Source organism: Anser brachyrhynchus, assembly GCF_964034855.1.
Source record: "Anser brachyrhynchus genome assembly, chromosome: 2".
In the NCBI taxonomy this organism is placed as follows: domain Eukaryota; kingdom Metazoa; phylum Chordata; class Aves; order Anseriformes; family Anatidae; genus Anser; species Anser brachyrhynchus.
Window position 1 is genome coordinate 154,263,287 of NC_137695.1, and position 23,003 is coordinate 154,286,289.

At 43.8% G+C, this 23,003-nt stretch overlaps 1 long non-coding RNA gene across 2 annotated transcripts in view; it reads right to left on the reverse strand.

Moving 5' to 3' along the window:
- Positions 1-22,355, reverse strand: part of LOC308189237 — a 28,402-nt gene extending 6,047 nt beyond the window's left edge. For both annotated transcript variants that reach the window (XR_013946193.1, XR_013946194.1), the window contains exons 1-3: positions 22,187-22,355; positions 18,989-19,130; positions 196-12,106 (exon numbers count right to left, since the gene is read on the reverse strand). This is a non-coding gene — a long non-coding RNA (uncharacterized lncRNA). The remainder of the gene's footprint in view (positions 1-195; positions 12,107-18,988; positions 19,131-22,186) is intronic.
- Between the last annotated feature and the right edge of the window lie 648 nt (positions 22,356-23,003).

Below are 23,003 nucleotides of genomic sequence, written 5' to 3' on the forward strand. Positions count from 1 at the left end.
CAGCTTGATTTTTTTTTTTTTAATGGATTTAGTGCTGGTGGGAAGCGTTGGACTGAAAAACTTCTGAGTTCTTATTTATTTTTTTTTTCTTTAATAGTGGCCTAGTATCTGACTGGGATTTGGCTTTTATTGTGATAGACGTTATACCTGTACTCAATTATCTGCGTTGTGAAAAGCACTTTAACGCACGCTTACCTTTAAAAGGGAGCTGAAACGCCCGCCGTGGAAAAGAGCATGTTCACGGAGCAGAGAACAAGCCTCAGCACATAAAGCACATAAAGCACGTATATCTCGCAAAGCCACGCTGCGGAGGTGCAGAAGAGATCTCTGAGCAGGCTCCAAACGTGCTGCTGCGTTTACGTGGTGCTGAAGGCAGGAGCTCTCAGCTCAGATGCTGGAAGCGGCACACCGTGCTAGTGCAAAACCCTGCCCACGCTAACACACGGTGCTACCTAGCCTGGAGGGGCACAGGGCACAGGCGGCTGTATCGGAGGTCGCGCATACAGCTGTTCCTGACACAGTTACTAGCTGATCCCAGTCCAGTGCCTTGCACGGAATCTGATTTGTCCAGAATCCCTCTTGGGCAGATGGCTTAATACAATCTAATTGCTTTTTTTTTTTTTCCTGCCCTCAACTAAGCTTGTCAGCAGAGTCAGCCTATGACGTAGCTGAGGATAAAAGCAAACAAAGGCAGTTAGACACTTCTAATTTTCGTAATATACAGTTTATCCTCTTCTCACCACTCAGTCTTGAGCACAGCACTGGCAAACTTACGTTGATTTTTACTGTAGTTTCTTAGATTAACCACGATGTCTCAGGCTGGATCTAATCACACACACACTTACTTTTTGGGTGTATGCATCATGCTGACGCGGTACATTGGACTGTTTTTCCTGTAGAGTAATGCGCATTGCTTATGTAGATTCACATTTAAACCTCACTGTCTGAATGATGCATCGTGCTGCCTCTAAAGACTTAGTGAGCAGTGGCTTTCATTTAAAAAAAAAAAAAAATCATAAATATATTTTACTGCTTGGATTTGGTGCAAATGCACAACTGACTTGTTGGCTCAATAGATGTAATTGCTCTCAAGGAGCCTTTATGGTCTATTGTTTCAATTATAAGTGAATTACATAGTCCCCAAGTACTTACTCATTCTGCATTCAAGGAGAGTGAAAAGATCAAGTCAAAGCAGGAAATTAGACAGAAAGGACAATCGTTTTATTGAAACTCTTCACCTTCTGAGTGGGGAAAGGAAACACACCAGGAAGAGCCCAAGCCATTCATGGATGACACATTTTATCCATCTGAAACCATTTCAAGCCCTGTATAAATTCAGATGCTGAGAACAAGAGTGCCAGAAGGGCAGAATGGCTCTGGAGGACCAGCTACACAGATACAAAGTTCAGTGTAAGAGAGGAGCCCAAGCAGGAGAAAATGGGTTGATGAACAGATTTGGTGCCTGAGAGACCGAAGAAAATCTGAACAGCCAGGAGGCACGGTGTGCCCTTCCGAAAGAGAAGAGACAATGTCAGCCCTAATCAGACATTGAAACGTCGAGGAAGAGTGTGGTACACAAAAGAAAGACACGGAGGTGCCCCAAATTATCCTACTCGGTATGCTGCTGCCTACAGATGACCGACCGGAGATTATTTAGGACAGGGCAGGTCCTCCCTCACACCACACACCACATGAAGGCTTGCGGGGAAGCTTCCCTATGGAGCTGGACTCCACAGTTGTGGACTTTCTTCTGTTACTGTATTTCCTTCTCTGCCATCAGACTCTGTTACTGGAGTGTTGTTACTCTGGACTTTGTTACTGGAGGGTTGTAACTTTTTTTTTTTTCTGTCTTTTTTTTTTTTTTTCTGGACCAAAATGGCAGCAGATTACATTTATTTTTCTCTGGGGCTGTACAGAAGTGTAAAAGAACTAAGAACTCAGCCCAGAGTCGGCGGTTTTTTAGCTTTATTACCAATTATTATTTTAATTCAGTTCTTTGCTATCCATGGGACCAGCTGTGATGGATACATGAGGTGAGGAGTCTAAGCCACATGCAGTGCTAAAATTCAAATTCAGAGACTTAATGGTGTAAAGGACTAAGCCATGCCATCTATTCACTGTCTAGCAAATTAACTGAATGTGCAAAGTCATCTCTTATCTTCACTAGCATCTTCTGGAAGAATCAATTTAGGGAATTATCTAGGACAGATACATCGCTTTCTCTAGTGAATATAGGGAAATCCATGCCTATCTAACTCGTGGGGATCCATGTTTGCTACACTGTCAGCATGAGCTCTTTGACCTGATTTCTGGTTCATGTGGCATACCTCAAATATTTATTTTCACTGTGGTTTTTATTTCATTTTATTTTTTATTTCTCTCTTTTTTTTTTTTTTTTTTTTTATATTGCTTGATCACTACATGGTCTTTGTGTTCCCTTTCAAAAGTTCTCACTGAAAATGTAGGAATCCCTGCTCTGGTACTTTACAGATAACTCCACTTAAAATTACACAGTCCCTTTTGAAATGGATAATGGGACCAGGACCTTGCTGTCCTCCTACAGCCCTTTTTTTTTTTTTTTTTCCTGTCGGGTCATCTTTTCATTAGTTACCACGTTAATTAAATCCAGCACCTCATCTCTGTCTGGACTGTCCCGCTGCCCTCCCAGCCCCTTCCTCCCAGCTGGCATATCCGTACTCCAGCTCTGGACTTTGTTCTGTGCAGGTTTTGCTGCAGTCCAAACACCCGAGCTGTGCTGCCTGTGAAGGGACAGGGTTGGCATTTCACCCCAGGAAAATGAGTAGTTTTTCCTAAATTAAGCCATATCTATTCTCTTATGGGAACTAGGCCTAAGGCACAGCACTTTCTGCTGTATTTCCTGGTGATGTTGGCCAGGTACTTGCCTTCCCCATGTGCTAACGTGCACGGACTCCATTTTCAGGTGTTCAGAAGCCCTCTGTGGACCTGTCTGCTGTACTTTGGCCCATCAAGGCATTTTTTGAGAGGAACTGGAGAGCCCTTCTTTGGTCTGTGTCCCAGGACACCCCAAAATGTGTCGCATCTCTGACGGGATGAGACTTGGGCACACAACATCCTCCTGCCCCATTCCTCGTGCTTTATAGGAGGCAACACGCACGTGTGGGCCAGAAGGGTGTCGAGAAGACCCTCAGGTTGCACAGCTGAGGGTCATAACTGCAATTGGTGCCACAAGATACCTGCGCCACGATATCTTCATCAGTCTGTGTGTGGTCCTGAAACTCCCAGCATGCGGGCTGATGCCCATGCCGCAACAACGAGCAGCTCCTTTCCTCTGATATGTTGCCGTAACGCAACATCAGATGTCCAGGACTAATCTGTGGAGTGTGCATTTGTGTGTGTTGTTCTCAAGCAACACGTATTTTCTGGGATAAATAGGAAGAGGAAAGTCAGTGCAGGTAGCTTTCAGATGACTGCCGGGATATATGCAAAATGTACAAGAGAATAAAAGCAGATCCAAGCATGTGTGTAAAGGAATAATGAGATACAGAACAATTTTTGATAACAATAGGATTATAATAATAATAGAATGTAGAACAAAAAAAAATCTAAAAAAAAAAATTCTAAGTATAATTTTTAATACTAATTTACATAATTCTATATAAAATAACATGAGAGTGACAGCTGGGTTTTGTAGTCAGCATAATTGGAAGCAGTTTACAGAGCGATTTTAGATAAAGAAAAGGGATTTGAATAAAGATCACTTACTCCTATCTGACCCTAGAATAATTTCCCATCCTCTCATTTTCCAGACTTCTCAACAAACTACAGCAATAAATTGTGTGGATCGCTACATTTCTTAAATGGTGGTTTCTTCTTTGATAAGCCACTGGGCTGTGCTATTACTCTACATTTTAAGTGCTCATTTCTCCTACACCAGCTTCCAACATGTTATTCAGAAGAATGACTGCTGCTAGTGGCAGACAAATTGTACAGTATCATAAGAATCTGGTCAATAATTAATGTCACAATAGCAAATAATGGCCTGGATTTTAGCTCAGTTGTAATTTTTGTTCTCTTTGTGTACCTCTAAATGCATACAGTAAACCAATTTCTGTTGGATCAAAATAGTTTTCAGGCTCATTACAAGTATCTAGTGATGCAGATTACTTGTAATTGAATGCTGCAGTCCAGCTCCAGCTTCTTTGCAACCAGATGCTCCTTTCTTCATAGGTAAATGGAAAATTCAATCCAAATGTTTTTTAAAAATAAAAATACATAGAAAGTTTAGCCTCAGGCCATATTTTTCTCCATACTTTTACAATGCTGTCTCCTGCAGTTGATGTCAATCAGTAGTCATCTATGTTCATCTCCGCGTTGCATGGGCTTGGCTCTTAAAGGTGTTGCTCCAGAAAAGTATGCAGCAGTCAATATACTAAAATATTAATAATATTTTAGCCAAAGCAAAAAGATCAAGCAAGTGGAAATAACCCACTCCTCTCTGGCAGCTTGCTTAGTCCTTTTGATGTTCAAGGTTGCACTGTGTATTGCTTTTTTTTTTTTTTCTTCTTTTTTTTTCCTTTTATTTATTTATTTTTTTTTTTTTCCCAGTGATCAAGCTACAGTGCAAGGTAGGTGATAAAGATTCCCTGTCTGTGCTCACTGGGTTGTAACCTTTGTCAGCCACTCAGCCCCAGATTTTGTTCCTGGATTAAATCCTGGAAATTCTGTGTATGATTTATAAATATGACTTACTTGCCAATATACCCTGTCTTTCTCCCATTTCTCACATTTGAAAATAGTTATGAAGCCTTCTTATTTCATCCATGTAATGCACTGAGTCTGCTTGACTCGTGGCGGCCTGCAGCTCCCTCACGAGGGGAGCGGAGGGGCAGGCGCTGAGCTCTGCTCTCTGGGGACAGCGACAGGACCCGAGGGGACGGCATGGAGCTGGGACAGGGGAGGGTCAGGCTGGGTGTGAGGGAAAGGTTCTGCACCCAGAGGTGGTCGGGCACTGGGACAGGCTCCCCAGGGACGTGGTCACAGCACCGAGCCTGCCAGAGTTCAGGAAGCATCAGGACAACGCTCTCAGAAAACACAGTCCAATTTTTGGGTGGTCCTGTGTGGAGCCAGGAGTTGGACTTGTGATACTTGTGATTCCTTTCCAACTTCAGATATCCCGTGATTCTGTGATTTTATGACTGTGGCAGCATTAAATGAGGAAACAAACTTCACTGTCTTGAAATACAGTTTGAATAGCATAATGTCTCTGGCATTATTCTGTATGATTTATAATGGCTGGCAATGGCCAAAATCTTACAATCTGAGTAGTTTTAGCATTAGGTATGGTATTTAGCACATCTGCTACAAGGTCTTCAGATCAAGAAATTCAACAGGTTAGGCATCATATTGTGAGGTCTCAAATGGGATTGGCTCAGTAAAATGTGTGAAAATGTTCTGGTGGTCTCTGCAGAGCCTGGTGTGGGCTCAGTCCAGACCTTGCCAGACACGTGTTCGCCCCACCTGGCAGCATCCTGAGAGGTCACAGACTCCCTGGCCAAAGAGTGACCAATCCTAGGTAATATTTCTACCTGGTCTACCTAGGTAATATTTCTACCATGCCTCAAGTCAGAGGCATGACAGGAAAATGGTGTTTGAAAACTTGTTCTTACACAGACCGAGCTGCAGAGGTTACACGGACACTTCGGGTTCCAAGACTGTCCACCTATCAATCTGAGGAACATGACAGTTCCTATAATATCTTGAAAATTGCATTAATTTTCATGCACATCTTGATCTATAATTAGTTAACAAGTCTCTCTTGAGCCAGCTATGACAATGGTTGCTAATTTTTAGTAGCATATTTATAGATCTGGTCACTAAGATATATGGAGTTCCTCATCTTTTTACTGCTGTCCTGGAGCACGTAATTATTCCACTGGATCTAGGGACACGGCTGGAAATAATTCTCCAACTGTATTATTAATAACACAGTAACCATTAAAAGTAACTTTTAAAAATAACTCATTTGCCTTTTTTTATATTAACATTTATTCACTGTTTATATTATGCAAGGTTTGGACATGGAGTTTGACATTCAGAGCTTTCCTTTATGGTTATTTTCACATTCTGGTTCTCCAGGACTTTTATAATCAGGCTGCAAACATGTCTTTGAGAGGCAAACAAATGATCGCTTTTGCTTGCTTTTGACTTTTCCCTGAATCACATATTGCTAGTGATTTTTATGTAGGGTTAATTTTGATTTTTAATTTTTAATTTTGATATGTGGTGTCAAATGTGGCTGGGTAAAATAGAGATTTGATGTCTTTCGGAGGCACTGGTCTTGATATGTCCTTGGAGCCCTGGAAGAGAGGGGTTGCCTCTAGGAGCAGATGCAGCAGGTGGAGAGGGGTGGATTTCTCCTGGGAATTTAACATCCCAGAGCAGGGCATTTTGTGGAGCCTCCTCACCTTCTGGAATAGGCTTTAGCATCCTTTGCACAGACATTGGCTTTCACACTAACAAAATTACCAGGGGGTCAGCTGTACTTGTCCCTCCACTGAGGGACGTGGCTCTTGGAAGTGCATCACCTTGAGCTGCCGATGTGAAAGCAGCTTATTCTCAAACAGCCTCTCTCTTCCAGAAAAAGCAAAAAGCCTGATTTCCTGCTTTTAATCCTTTTTCACCCTCTCCTGAAAATAAATTAGATGTTTCTGTGCCGCGGGGTCTGCCAGTAAGGACAGATCCTGCCACCCCAAAGGACACTAGCTACTGTTAGCCAGCCACAGCTCTCCTTCCCCTCTTTACCAGGGTGCTGTGGGCACGCTGCTGTCACACACAGATGTGGCCTTCCCTCTGCCACCTCCGTCACCACTTGGTGACGCCCCAAATATCTCAGACAATTGACAGATTCCATCCGATTTACTGATTTCCCAGAAATGGGTACCCTGGACTGCTGCAGCAGAGGGTGCTAAAACTTCTCTTGGATGCTGATTTCACAGGTGCCTTGTAATATTATAGAAATATGGAATGGTTTGGGTTGGAAGGGGCCTTAAAGCCCACCTAATTCCAACCCCCTGCCATGGGCAGGGACACCTCCCACCAGACCAGGTTGCCCAAAGCCCCATCCAGCCTGGCCTTGAGCACCTCCAGGGATGGGGCATCCACAGCTTCTCTGGGCAGCCTGTGCCAGGGCCTCACCACTCTCAGGGTAAAGAATTTCTTCCTTACATCTAATCTAAACCTACCCTCTTTTAGTTTAAAGCCATTCCCCCCTTGTCCTATCACTGCACTCCCTGACGAAGAGGCCCTTCCTGGCTTTCCTGTAGGCCCCTTTAGGCCTGGCAGGCCACTGTAAGATCTCCCTGGAGACTTCTCCTCTCTAGGCTGAACAACCCCAGCTCTCTCAAGATATTGCAGCAAGAGACAAGAAACGAGTTTCCAGGCACTTTTTTTATGCACCGCAGTCAGATGTGTGCTACTTAGCTTACAACTTTTATTCCCGGTGAGTGCTTTTCAATGTCCTTGCCCAACAAATGCAAACTTCTCCTCTCTTAACCCCGCCACCTCCTCATAAAATGGTAATTCTAACTTGGAAACAAACTTGAGTAACTCTGATAAACAGAGCCTCTGTCAGTGCATTTTGTGAAGACTACACTATGTGAGTCAGGCAGAGCTGCAAAAGCAAGGGGTTTACGGGAGGACCAAGTACGGGCATAGATGTTGGATGCTTAAAAGAGGACGTCACTGTCAGAGATTCTCCACTTTAAAGTGCAGTTATCATCTGGAAAGTGTAAAAGTGACATCCTGGTATGCCACATTTATTCCTCCTCCGCAATTTCTATTCCAAATTCACTCAGTCTTCAAGTCAATACCGTGTTTTTTTCTCTGGCTGCCAGCACAGCTAGCTCAGCCTGTTACCTGAGAATCAAGCTGTGTTCTTTCTGCTTATTAAAACATTGCCAACTGCAAAGCTTCTGGAAGCAGACATTAACTGGCAATGCAGTGGGAGAGGCAGGATTGCTGAGTATGACATGGCTAGCACATCCCCAGCTACAGGAAAGAGAAAAAAAAGAAAAGCGGTCATTAAACTCAGCACATGTGCCTCAGGAGACCCACAGAGAGCACATATTTACAGTGCCTAGGTGCCATTTTTATGCAGTTACTTTTCTGACTATCACCGCATTTCATGATGGAACAGCTAAGGAGGGAGCCAAGGAGCCCCATACTCAAGTCCCAGCTGTGCCAGATTTGCAAAGGATTCATTACAGAGGAAACAGGTAAAAAAAAATGCAGCCAGGATTTATTTGCTATTGACTTGCTCTGTCATCCCTAAACTGCAGCACCTTCTGCAGCTTGTAAACCTGGCCAAGGTGCACTTACACCTTACTTTATACATCCTCAGTTGCTGAGATAACTTAAACAATATCTTCACAAAGGGATTAAGATTCCTGGGTAAAAAGAGGAAACAAAAAATGATGAGCGAACAAAAGCTCTAAATAGTTCAAAATTTGCACTGGATCCGGAAGAGCATCTTAAAGTCCACATATTTATCTGGATCTGATCTGAAGTGTATGAACTCCCGGTGTCTTAAAAGGCAGTTCTCATGAGAAAGTGTCTCAGATGCCCGTGCTGCTTGTCTCATCTAGAAACACCTCCGGCTGGAGTGGTCACTGCTTTGCACCCCATGTAACCACTTATCCCTGCAAAGGCTGAAAACAAAGCAGGTGCGAGATGCTAGTGGATTACAGCCTTTCAGCACCTTCTTTCACACACAGGCACAGAAATGGATAATGAACCGTTCGGAGCTGCTCAATTTGGTTCTCATCCCAGCAGCCTTACTGATGTCTAGAAAACACCTGCTTTCCTCGAGGGCAACATGGCTACAGATGCCAGCAGATGAGCAGCCTTAGACAACTTTCTTGGCTTAGGTACAAAATACGTAGCACTAGCGAGCCTTTGGGGACCTTGATTTCTTAATTTCTTAAGGTCCCGATTTCTCCCAGCTAGCAAATCCACTGCCTGGAAAATTATAATCTGACAATCTGATAACTGTCAATTATAGCCTACCATTTTGGTGGTCTCCAGACGAAGAGAGTTTGCACACAGAGGATTCTGTCCCTGACTGTGCTCATCGTGAGCCCACTAGCTGTCAGGTCTCTCATAGTGCAAACTGACTGCATCAGTCAATTACTGTAGTGGCTGCCTTTGGGCCAAATTCAAGGGTAATGGGGCTTAACCAGCTGTGTCAGCTGATCTGCATTAAGCCTCCATGTGCCTGAATCACAGACTGGCTGAGGTTGGAAGGACCTCAAAGTCCATCTGGTCCAACCTCCTGCTCAAGCAGGGGCACCTACAGCAGGGGGCCCAGGCCCACGTCCAGGTGGATTTTGAAGATCTCAGAGGAGGGAGACTCCACAACCTCTTTGGGAAACCTGTGCCAGTGCTCGGTCACCCACACAATAAAAAAGTGCTGCCTGATGTTCATCTGGAAGCTGCTGTGCTTCATTCTCTGCCCGTTGCCTCTTGTTTTGTCAGTTAAAAAGGACATATGTAGTAGCCTGCAGTGAACAAAACAGATGGATTCCTGTATTTCTTTCTAGTGTCCAACTGAAGTGGGTAGCACAGGATAGTCCTTGGCAAAATCTTCAGTTCATATCAAGGAAAGAAAGATGTGAGTTTTGCACTTCAAACCTAAGCAAGCTCAGCACTGTCAGCCACTCACGGATACAGGCACTGGACATGTCTTTAACTCCAAAGGCGTGAAATATTACCTTCAGTCAAGTTGACAAGCATTTTTCTTCCAGAATTTAGTCTTCAAGCCCACAAATCTCAGCAGCAAGTACCACACAAATGTTTAAAATTGGGCAGTGGGTAAGACCTGCTGCTTTTAGTTGTCTTTTAACCTTTACTGAGCTACTGTTCTTTAAATGGCTGCTGCAGCTACCTAATTTCCCTCCCCAGCATTGCCAGCTGATTTCAGCTATTTAATTATTTTAGTTAATTTAGTTATTAAGCACCCAGCTGGAGAGTGTCATGACTTTCTACAAGGACATGGACCTACGGAGAAGGAAACGCACATAGATCTAGGCTGTACCTCAACATGGTCCTCCAGGCAGCTGGAAGCTCCCCTGAGCCATGGACCAAGGGAGCTCAGCACCACCCACCCTCTCTGTGTGAAACATCTCAAAATAAAATTTCTGATTTTAGGGAAATCTTTTGGGGCTTTTCCTTTCGTACAAAGATTGCATAAGCTTCATTTGTTTAGAAAAAGAGCCCCTCCTGGCAGGGTCTTCTAGGCGGACCAGTCCCTCGAGTGTAAGGACTCACCCATCAGGATCTCCTGGCAGATCTCTGCTCCTATTTTTGGAAACTGAAGTTCCAGTTCCCCTTATGGGTCACAGCTTTTGCTACCTGATAAGAAAACTACTTTTCCTCACAGAAGGCCAGAATCCCTGCCCTGCCTTTCTCACAACACAAAGAGCACGAAACAAAATGGAATGGCAAAAGAGCATCACAGAAGCCCCATCATCGCCTCTCCCCCGGTGCTACGTGAAGGACAACAGAACAGTGCCATTCTGTACTAGAAATGCTGGAAAAAAAAAGTGAAGGACAACATTCTGTACTAGAAATGCCGGGAAAAAAAAAAAAAAAGAAAGGTGATTGCCTTCTCTTTGATTAAAATAGTCACCTTGCAAACACAAATAGCCAGTGGGGATGAGAGATTTTTGAGGACATGCTACAACGGAGACTTTGGGTTAGCCATTTGATCTGGGACATTTGGTGCATACAGTACACTTCTTTTTTACGAGTCTTCTCTGTATATTAGTTTTCTCTTACATTAATAGAAAACACAGCTACACAGCAGCGAGACCCTGAGGAACCGCCCCTTACACTAAAGCTACTTCAGCCATTGCTGATTTTTGATTCAGGTATAGGCTTTGAATGCTGTTGCCTACAAAATAGGGCCAGTGAGATAGAGAGAGGGAGCAGTACAATTTCTGGTTCAGATAGCATTGCCCTGTTGTGGTTGAGGGTCTAGCTTAAACTTTGTAATGAACAGGTAGTTGAAAATCAGATACTCTCCTTTCTGCTCCTTGTTGTTATTCCCTGCCTCGTGCAGCCCATGTATAAAGGTATCTGACTTGCTACGAAAGGAGTGAAGAGATTAATTTGTTAAGTCAAATATTCACATCTCCCAGAGAACGGAGAGGAAGTCACCTGAAGATCATTTATAACGGGCAAGTTGCTGAGGAACCCTCTGGAAAAAAAAAGTATAACTGCAAATCCGTGACAGGGAGGCTTTCTGACAAGGGATGAGTCACCTCCTGCCCCCCTGCCACACACCTGGAATTAGGACTGCTGGTGGGTAACATCCTGTCACACGGGGGCTCGTTTTCCATTGACTTCATCAGCAGCCGTTACAAGTCTTGGGGTCAGGTTATCCAAAAAAGATTCCAGAGCATCCCTATGAGGGCTGCGATAAGGCACTGTGATAAGGGAGGGGATTATAGGGCTTCACCGCCCTCCTGGGGAACACCAGACAGATTTGCAAAGTCAATATCACTCCGCTGATCAACACCGGCACGAGAGCTGGCTTAAGAGTGCCTTACAGGGGGATTTTCCATTTGGTTTAAACTCGGAAGGTAAACTAATTACGTGAATGAATGTTTCCGGCTGGGCAATATCAACCATCCGAATGCATTTAGCCGAGGAACTATTAAATACAGTATATCTTTAGCATCACAGGAGGCAATAACTTACCCTGCGTGGCAGCTAATCATTGCTACCTCAGCTCTGCCCGCTCAGCCCCTTGGAGTCCCAGCCACTCATCACCGGGCCATTCGTGCTCAGCCATGCACGCAGCCACCTCCAAAGAGACACGGCCCCCTAATTACCACCTCTCCTCTCGCTTACCCCGCTGTTTGGAGTATGATTCAATGCTATAACGGATCTCGGCAGCACAAGAAGCCTGTCTCGCACTCCCTCTCATTTAACGTGGTGGATCTTAGTTTAATCCACGCCGAGGCACAGCCGTTCATCTGCTGCGGGGAGTAGCGCCGTCTTGGCAAACATCCTCACGGGAACATGCACTGTCGGCGGCGCTGTTGCTTTAGGTCAACCTACAACCCTTAAAAAGATGATGCAAAAAGGGTTTAGATTTCCGTAGGCATTGAAGGGTCTTATGGAAGCTACTCACACCTGTAGAGATAGTTTTCAAAGACATAGTTTTCAAAGATTTGCCTTAAAATCTTGAATTTGTAGGTAACCCATGGCATGGCAGGTTGGCTCTTGGCTCAGTGTTGGTCCTGAGAAGCCACCTGGGTGCCACCATGTCCCAAATGCCCGATCTCCAGGTTGCTGTATAGCTATTGCCTTGTACCACTGCCTCAACCAGGTCTGCGTGATGCTTCCAGGACAAAGACAACCAACACCATTTTACCAATTTTATTTCTCCCTTCCGGCTGAGGAGGAAGAAAGGATGCAGAATTTATCAGAAGAGCTTTAAATAGCATCTTCTTTCTTAGATTCTCTTCTTCCCCCTCTGCAGCCCATGGTCCGACCCCTCTTCTTGTCTCAGGGCTGAAAAGAATTTTCCTAACTTGTTATCCTTATTTTAGGCTGGTGTAAAGCTTTTTGTGCAGGACTGGCCATCCTGTCTCTGATGGGCAACTGTAGCTCAGCTCTGAGGATCTGTTTCTCATGGTGTCCCTTTGGACCTTGACATCACTCCCTGCAATTCCCAAAGCTTGTTAGTGATAAAGATAGTAACATCCTGAATGTGCTAATAAATATTTGGATTTTTTTTCAAAGCTGCTCTTAGATGTTTCTGTTATAGTGGTCCTGGCTTTCTGCTTGGGTTTGTCTATAAAGGGACAATCAGGAAGTTGATTTAAATTAACTATAGGCAGGAGTCTAATGTGAATTAGCTAAATTGCATTAAACCTCCCATTTCACAATTAAAGTGGCCTTAATATGACTTAGCCTTGGAAGAGAAGTAAACCAAATCAAATCAAAGCCACTTTAATTCTGACAGCTCCCACAAAGGGCTTTAATTAATGCAGTTTAACTAATCCACTTAAAAATTCGGATCAACTTTTCTGAGGAACTTCACGTAAACAAGCTCTTCCAATGGCTCTGCGCCGAAATGATAGTTTTCATTCATAAGGTAAATCCGCGCAAGCCTTACTCTGGTGGAAGTCCCACTGCAGAGGTTTGCACTTGGGTAACTGCATCAACCGAAAGACTTGCATGAATATAAATCCGGACCGTCTCGACTCTTTGCAATGCCTACCAGCTCCTAGCAACTGTGCTTTCATAGCATCACGCAAAAGAGAGAGAGAGAGAGAGAGAAAAAAAAAAAAAAAAAGACTACCTCATCAATTCAAGGAAAAGGAAGAGAAAATGATGATGTGCAATCCCATCTCTCTCCTTTGGTTAGCACAGAGGTCAGCTATGTTGGTAAGTAGCTGGTATAATTTGCCCTACTGAGTCCTTGTACTGTATGCAGGCAGGCTGCAATCAGGCTGGGATCTATTTTAGGTGGGATGAGAACTACATTAGCACGAAGCTAATTTGCTTGAATGGGCCTTAAAATGGTATAAATTAGGGCATATAGTGATTTTGTCTTTTTTTTTTTTAAACACATGCCAGTTCTGGTTGGGGTCACGGCAAAGGATAGGGCTTACAAATGACAAAAATCACAGAAGATAACATTGTCCAGAAATAAAATAAAATATAAAGAAAGGAAGATTATTTCAGCCAAATCAGACATTTAGTCAATTTGCAGTATATTTCATCAGTGTGCGCATCAATCTGGCCCATTAAATAGTACGCCCTTTAATTCCTTCAGCCTTTATGAACAATTCCCTTTGTAGCTCATATGCTTGAAGAAGGTAGTGCAGCCTTTTTCAGCATGAATAGGGGTGTTTGACTTTCTCAGTTAGCTGAACGTCCTTCAGCAGGGGGTTCCCTGAGGCACACAGTATTCCTTGGCTTGTTACCCTCCTTCTCGGCACTTCTACCCTGCAGGGATGCAGGGAGAGCCAGCTGAAGACTTTCCACCAGGTTTCTTCACTTTTCCCAAAGCTTGCCAGTCTGACAGCTTGAAATATCTTTTTTATTTTTTTTATTTTTTTTTTAATTTTTATTTTTTTTTAAGAATAATCTGGCTATTCCAAAATGCCCTTCTCACAAAGTAACTCAGGCAGCTGTAACGCTCTAGCAGCACTGCACACAAATAAAATATTCCCAGTGGGAAAAAAAATAATATGCCAGCATCACCTCCGCTGGATCAAAAGTTATGTCAAAGATGATATCAAAGCATGAAAATCTGCTTGCATAAAAAAGCCAAAACCCTGAAGCCATCCCAACCACCTTCAAACAAGCCGGGAGTCTGCACAGGCAGAGCTGCTGCACAGCAGTGATGGATTAAGAGGCAGTGCAATTTCTAGCCAAATTCCTTCAGCTGCTGCCATCTTCACTCAGAGTTGTTTTCAAACTGTGAAAAGTTTAACTTTAGGGGAAAAAAAAAAAAAAAGCCATTGCACAGCATTGAAAACCCTGCTTGATTCAGACACTCAGCTCCCGTCAGGTAGAGTTTCCTTTAGGGCAGCAGAAGCAGGAGATGTCCTGTCCCAGCTCGCGCCACAGTCTGTAAGGGAACGGATTTCTGTACAGATTTTGCAGGTGTGGGGAGCAGCTGGCTCCGGGGATGGGTAATAGGGTACGCAGCCCTCCAGCTCAGCATCATTAGCTCAGGCACCACACGGGCAGGAGGAACCTGCAAGTTGCTCGCTTCGATGAAGCCTGTTATTTATTCACAGCAGCACCTGCCTCACAGAAGATGCTTTCCAAGCCCTTAAAAAGCATGATTCCCTCCTCCTCCCCCCCCAGAAAAAAATATTAAAATAATTGCAATCTAACCAACAAGTCACACTTCAGGCATCTTTGAAACAATTTTACCTGGGGACCAATTTGATTTGCTGTATGTGACATGGCACCAAAGACTGCTAAGTCCCCAGCAGGGCCACGGAGCCGCATTATTCTCAGGCAGCAGCATGGCTTCAGCCGCGTGTTTCAGCTGGAGAACTGGCTGGGAGCTGGAGAATTGGCTGGGATGTCCTGGGCCCGGAGGTGGCCACCTGCAAGCAGTGGTGGCCCAAGGGACCAAGCATCTCCAGTGCTTCTGGGCGCTGCTGCTATTCGATCAGTTTGGCCTTGCTGCCTTCCTGCTGTGGCAGGCGCTGCGTGGTTCGGTGATATGCAATTGTCTCTGTCACTTCTCTGCAAGGGTGGGAGCTCATCCTCCCACAGAAGCAAGACAAACTCTCTGTGCAACCTTTCTCCTGGAGGCTCTGCCCTCACAAAAGGAGAACTGGGGGACCAGGGATGAAATGGGGAGCAGCTTGTGACATGTTCCTGCGCTTAGTGGCCAGCTCGGCCACCAAAAAAATGAATTCTGCTATTTGCATTTTTGCAGTTGAATATTTGCATTCTGTCATTTTACTGTTAGATTTTCAATGCAGGGGGATAATTGGTGTTAAAGTCTGGGGATCCCGATCACTTACAGGTGATCAGCTGCTTTGTGTGTTTTGTCTGCACAGGTCCTGCACAGAAGTCATTTAGCAGCTGGGGCAAAAAGCATCTTGTGCTGCCCCATAATGAAGAAAACAGCATATCTCCTCCCTGCATTGTTTCTCTCTTCCCAATAGGACTGTGAGGTAGCACCTCTTCGCAAACAATAATAGTGATAGAGGGGAGATTACTCAGCTCACAGCATTTATAAGGGAAGACAGCTTTCCCCTGCCCTGCCCATCTGCAATCCCTGCAAAATCTTACTCTTCACCCACTTAGGCAGTTGGGAGCATTTCACAATGAAAACACTTTTTTTTTTTTTTCTTTTCTTTCCCAGTTCTGAAACATGAGAATGAAAAAGCTAAAAATGATGTAAATGATGTTTCTACACATTTATTATTATTATTATTATGTACTCTTGGGATGGATAAAAGGTATTTCTCATTATGATAAATGCTGATGCATCATTTCCTTGGGGGTGTCGATGCTCCCATTACTATACCATTCACTTTTTCAGTCCTCTCCTATAGTCTTCTGCACCTTCACAAACCTGGCTGGCTGCTTCTCTTACTTTCGTAAATGACACATAGACCAAGTAACTCCAGTACTTCTGAAATGGGAACGCAGTGTGATTTTTCACAGTTTAACTTCTAGCCCGAAGGACTCTGTTTCCTTGTGCTTGTTATTGGTTTCCCCCTCCCTGCTGTACCTGGCTACTTTGGGTATCTCTCCCAGTTTATCTGTGCTGAGAGCTGCACTCTCCTTTTTATCAGTTTATTTATCTCCATTTAAATACACACATTATAGTCTGATTTCCTTTTATTTCATTTGCTCAACTTGTTTATAGCATCTTTGTAACTTGCTATGTCTGCAGTATCTAGCTACTGATCTGGTCTTTTCAATCTAGAGTTTTGCTTAGATCTCCCAACATTTTGCAATAGGTTTTCTTTAAAGAAAAAAAAATAAATAAAAATCAAGCTGATAGGCATAATGTTTTGACCAATGTCCTATAAAGAAATGTGTTTTTTTTACATGAGTGAATAATGGGAATGGTATGGTTGGTAATCACACTACTCGTATCCCACCTCCTATTTGGCATTACTAGTCAGCAAGTGAAGCCAGGCTGTTGAAGAGTGTGTCACAATATTGGAAAGTCTAATTCGGAATTTCAGAATCTGAAGTCTAAATTCTATTTACTAATATTTCTGGCATCTTAATATGTGGTTTATGAATATACAAACTATTGCCAGTTATGCATGAAAACCAGACTTTCACATAATCCATATGAATAGTTGGCTGAATGGTGGTACTTTTGTTGTTGTTGTTGTTTTTTGTTTGTTTGTTTTTATATATATTTGTTATTTCTCTATATATGAAAAAAGAAATGTTCCAACAGTCCAATCAGAGACAGCATCAAATAGCTCTGGCTGGATAAAGTTGTTTCCAAACAGCCTCAAACTTGGGATTTTTTCCAGACCTATTTAGCAATTCTTTTGAAAAGCAATAATAACTTGAATGTGCACACATGCATTTGAAAGTGCAATTTATGAACACAGCCACAGCTATTAAAATATATTTTGTGAATAATTCTCATTGACTCCCAAAAAATCCTCCTAAAAATCTCTCGTTGCCTGTGGAGAGAGGCAAAAAAATTAAAAATAATAATAAAAAAGAGTAATTGAATAAAAATTTGGCAAGTCCTGGAGGAAACCATGTTTGTATAACCAGAAATTGTTACTGTCTGGTTCCAGTGCTTAGGTACTGTGGTGAAAAACCTTGACAGTGTCATTACATTGATTACAATTACTTTAAAAGAGGCTATAGTGAGGTGAAGATCAGGCTTGTCTCCCAGGCACTAAGTGACAAGACAAGGGGAAATGGTTTCAGGTTGTGCCAGGGGATGTTTAGGTTGGATATTAGGAAAAATTTCTTCACTGAAAGGGTTGTGAAGTATTGGAACAAGCTGCCCAGGGAAGTAGCTGAATCACCATCCCTGGAGGTCTTCAAAAAATGTGTAGATGTAGAGCTTAATGACATGGTTTAATGGTGGACTTGGCAGTGCTAGGCTAAAGGTTGGACTACACGATCTTAGAGGTCTTTTCCAACCTAAATGATACTATGATTCCATGATCTAATTAGGATACTGTAATTTTTTTGTCATCTAATGTAAGCTGTTTTTTTTTCCCCCTGTATTTTCAAAAAATGTCATTTAGATTTAAATGGGTGTTTCGTTCAACTTGAAAAATGTCTTTATTTATTTATTTATTTTTTAAAAAAAGGAAACCTAGATCCATAGAAGCAAGGAGGTGGAAGAAGAACAAGGTGGGGGGGAACTGAGACACCTGCCTTCAGATCTTTTCTCAATTAAAGAAATTTAAAATGAGCCCAAAGCATGGGTTATGAAGGCAATGGTGTAAGTCAGCCCACTTTGGTAAGTGGCCTTGTCACCAGGTGTAAGTCGTTCTCTTGTCTTCCTTTCAGTGAGTGCTGCTGTCAACAGCTGAGATGTCAAGATCCAGAAGAGCCTGGATTTTGGTGTAGAGTCCTCTGGGAGGAGGAAAACACGGACACGAAGCCATGCTGTGGCTGAGGTAGGGAGGGCAGCCAAGGGAAGGGAGCGAGTGTAAATGCTGCCACACAACTCCCATTTGTTTTTCATGGACCAGTGCAGGGACAGACAAAATGCTTGGGAAATGTGAAAAAAAAATGTTGCTGCTCCAAGTGGAACCAGCTCAGCTTTCAGCTTGTTCTGACTCACTGAATTCAACCCAAATTTCTAAGTGCTTTTGCATCAAATTCTCTCTATGCCCACATGTCCAGCTGCTAATAGGTCCTTTCCACTCCTGATCTCCCTCGCTCCATTATGTGGTAATGTTTTGCTGTTCCCACGTTCTATTCTTGCACTTTCCTCCTGGTATTTTTTCAGCAACCTTTAAAGAAAATGAAGACCAAGACGGAGCCCTGTGGAGACAGCCACTGTGATCCGCTGCCAAGGCAGGGCTCTCTGTGTGTAGCCTCACCGAGCTGCCATTTTCTCGTGAGCCTTGACCGGATCCCATCCTTCCCTGGGGGGTGGGACAAAGGTTTGGATGCTGCTCTGGCTTGTGACTAATGCACAAGCAGGTGGGAGAGAAAGTATAATATTTCCAGTTCTCCAAGCCATGGGGCAGCTGGGAGCCAGGAAGCTGGTGTACGAGTGCCATGGGCATGCTAGAGCTCAATGGCCCAACACCTGGGGGCTGGCAGCTGTTCCATGGGCAGCATCTGCTGTGCTTCAGGGAAGGGGTGGGAGAGTCAGCACTGACCACCTGGAAGGGCTGTGCTTATTTCTTCCTCCCCTGTTCCTGTTCCAGCATTGTCCCCATGTCCCCTGGCTCTGGCCGCTCTAAAAGAAGAGCCCCTTGTCCTCCTGGGGGGTAAGTGTCCCTTCTCATACCTGTTTGCGTGGGACAACGGGTGATGCGTTGGAGCTGCGCTGTGCCTGAAGTTGGGTCTCTGCAGACCAGCAGGAGGAGGTGTTAGATCCTGTGAGGAGCTTTGTTTTCGTTTCCCTTCAGTTCCCTCAGATCTGGAGAATTCTGAAAAATGAATGCAGTGTTTACAGGCTGGCTGAATTAAGCAGCGTTCAGCTTAATTAGGGGGCTGGTTATTCAGGGAGAAAGTCAACACCTGCATTAGGTATGCAGTCCAACGTGCGGTGCAGGAGAAGGTAGGCAAAAACCTGCCTGCAGACAGCAAACCAACTGCAGGTGTCCACATGCCCCCTTTGGACAACCGAACATGCCCACAGCCCCTGTGCTTGCACAGATCTCTAAAATGGCTTTTTACAGCATCGTTTCCTCAGCATTCAATAGCTTCCTGGCTGGTCCCAGGTTAAGATTTATTATTCATATTACAATATCACTTAAGCATCCTGCACTGGCTGAGCTGAGAGTTACCTGGACCATAAAGATGATCCTAAAGTAAACTTAAAAGCTTAGGCTGAGTGTATCCCTCATTAGAAAATGAGGCTGTGGTAGTTTAATATCTTCTAGCTGAGCAGTTGTGACCTCAGAGGCATTTCAGGTTGACAGGAACAGGACATTTCCATTTCCTACGTAAGCCTGGATGAAAGCAAAACCCCCAAAGCCTTCTGCCAAACATATCTAAATTTTCCCCTATATGTGCCAGTAGGGAGAGCCAGGCTTCATTTGCTGGTGTTTGAGTGTGTGATAAGTAAGGCCTTAGGTAAGTTATTTCTTACTATCCCTAATAGTAGATTGCAGATAACAATGGAATTTGTAGGGTATTTAAATAGCTACAGACAATTGGAAACCTTGTGTGGAAATCTCAGGTGTAAGCTTTAGGGGAGGCAGAGACCCAACTTCTCCCTGTGCAGCATCAGTACAATGGGATCCTGAAGGAAGACTAAATATTGGTGTATTTGAAATGAGGGTGCCTGTTCACAGCCTTCAGCTCTCCTGTTTCCTCCAAGGATTAGACTGTTTTTCTAAACATTTCAAGTTCTCTTTTTTACTCCTGGAGGTCTTGTGCCTTTTGATTTTCATTAATAGTTTTGTATTAGTTTGCAGCTTTCTGCCAATCTCTTGTTTTTAGCCTTGGAGGGCAGTTTTTGGTCCCCAGCACACGTTTAAATTTTCTAAGACACTGAAGAATTTAAAGCTTGTAAGGGCAACCCTGTTGACACCGGTGGAAATAGTCAAGTGCCCAAGTAAGGCATAAATTTAAAAGCCTTATTGAATGGATTTAATTCTGGAATAATGCTACAGAAATAGGGCAAGTTGTCTAGATTTATATTGGGTGTTGGGAAGCAAAATCAGGACTTAATTTACTTTACTGGAAGCATCTCTAACACCTTAATAGATAGGTGCACTGCTGTATAAATGCAGTTAATGAGGATGATTTGAGACCTCCTATACACTGTACTTTTGAAAGCTTACTGTAAGATATTGCAGTTGTAGCAGAAATTGCAGAAAGCACCACGTCCCCATGGTACATTATGTGCAGCACTTCCCAGTGGCAGTAAATGTTCTGACTTAATCAAAAAGATCACATTTCTTTCTATTACCACCTGCCTGGAGAAGCTAGAATAACTTTTGGCCAAGGAATACATTAGTTTAAATCTTAAATTTCAAAGCTAAATTGCACAAAGACTTGCAGATGTGATTCATATGTCCCCCATTACTTCCAATCTCTTTCTTTTTCTCCTGCTAACTTAAATTTGTGTGAGAAATGTAATGCTGCAGGCAGCGACTGTGCTCGGCGCGAGCAGGCCCAGCCCCAGCCCAGCGGCCTTGCAGGCCGCCTCCTGCCATGGGAGGTCCTTCAGCTCCTAACAAGTCGTGGAGCCACCCTCCTTCCTCTTACAAATTATCCCCAAACAGCTCCAGTTTTTAAATTTCTGCCTTCCGCTGCTTGCAAGGTTCATGAGGTGCTTTCTGTGGGAGTTGGTTAGCCTTCGGGCTCTTCCCAACCCGAGCAGCTTTTGGCTTTTGGCAGTTTTGTTTCTGCCCGCCGGGTCCCCATTTGGTGAGGTGGGGATAACGCTGGTCACCCGCCCACCACACGCACCTGTCGTGAAGATTTATGAAGTGATATTTGCAAAGTGTAAAACATTATTTATGCCAGGGGCTGTGATCTGTCGATAACAAATGGGATAAACATTGGGTGGTTAAATATTTAAAGCACAGTCTTTGGAACTGGGACATCTGTGGCCTTTCCCAGCTCTGCTAACGGCTTCCTGCCTTTTCCCAGACAAGACATTTCACTGTTCCTGCCACTTATCTCCCCCCGTATTCTATAATACATCTGTTTTGTGAACACTGTGGTGAGCACTGCTCTGATTAGGTGCTGGCTGAAAGGTACACCGGTGTCTTCAACACTCAAAACTTTGGACAGAAGATTTCAGTGCGGCCTGAATTCAGAGATGAAGAGGAAGAGCAGGTCTTCCACCAGCCACCTTCAGGTTTATTGCAACTTTCCTAGTACTTTCTATTCTCAATATTACATCCGTTGTTTACCTTGAGGTGCCAGGGCTGTTTTAGGGGTCACTATGTCACAGCTTTGGGAAACATTTGGCTGAAGACAGTGATAGCTGTATGAAATGCAATGGCCTGAGACCAAGGAGGTGGCTGAGGATAGAATATTTAAGTATCCCTTCTGCTCTTAAACTCTGATTTGGTGAATATAAAAGAAACATGCATTCCTGTAGCTTTGACAATAAGCCTTTCCACCTTTAAAGAGAAACCTTTTGTTGTTTTTTGATCCTGGTTGGTGTATATATTTCTCCTAACTCCAGAGGTCAGCTGTGCAGGTACATAACCAGCTGCCTGTCCCTTTTGTATCATATTGAAATACTGATGGAAAAGAATTGCTGCAGACATAACCCCCAACAGTTTCTCCAACAGAATAGTGAACATGGATCAGTCAACCTGAGGGAGTAGCCCCAACTCCGACTATGAGAGATCATTAGCTGGTTCTCATGGCTTATATAACACCCTGCTGTAAGTATGAGGACTGACCCATCTTTAGCAAAACCTCCTATTTCCCCATGTAAAATGTCCTCTTCCAGTCATTTACTTATGCAAGTACATCCCTTGCCCTGGTAGTACATCTTAGTCTGCTGTCCACTTACCTGACTACGATCCAGTGGAATACTCAGCACAGTCATCTCTTATAAATCCCATCCAGGGCACTTTCATGGCAACGTTACTTGATGGTTCACAGCACAGAGCACACTCTGTCCCTGGTACCAGCTTCTGACTCAACTGCAATGTGCATATTTTGAGACGGAGGATTTTTTCTGCGGTACTTAATGTTCGGAGAGAGTTTAATCAAGAAACATGAGTAATTGGCATTAACATTCACTTCTGAGCAAGAGAACAGCTTTGATAGCATCTATACTCATTAGACTTTTCACTCCAAACACTGTTCATTACAGTGAGCACTCTTTGTATTGGCTTATGCTTGGTAAATACAGCACAGATTCTGCTCGGCACAGAAGTATGACTTGAACAAACACTCTGTGGTTACACAAAAGTAAAAAGTTTTTAATGTCAAAATGAAACCAATGGAGCACTGCAGGTGCTTTGAGAACGTTTCCAAGCACTCTGCAACACAACAGAAAAACCTGCAAAGACAGGACACAAGACTTATTTACTGGCTGCCTAATTGTAATGAGTAGGATTGATCTTGTTCACATACTGAAACGAATCCTTGGGAAATCTGGTGATAGCAGCTGCAACTTGAGAGGCTGGAGGAAAGTTTGTTGAAGCGCACTGTTGGAGCCAGGACCACCTTACACAGTGCTGGAGCATGAAACGTGCCAGCAGCAAGATGGGAGGGAGGTAGACAGGTCTTGGTTCTTTGCTCTTCTGCCTGCTTATGTCAAAGTCATGAACGAATGGGTACCTCGGCAGTTGCCGAGGTGAAAGTATTGGCATGTCTGCACC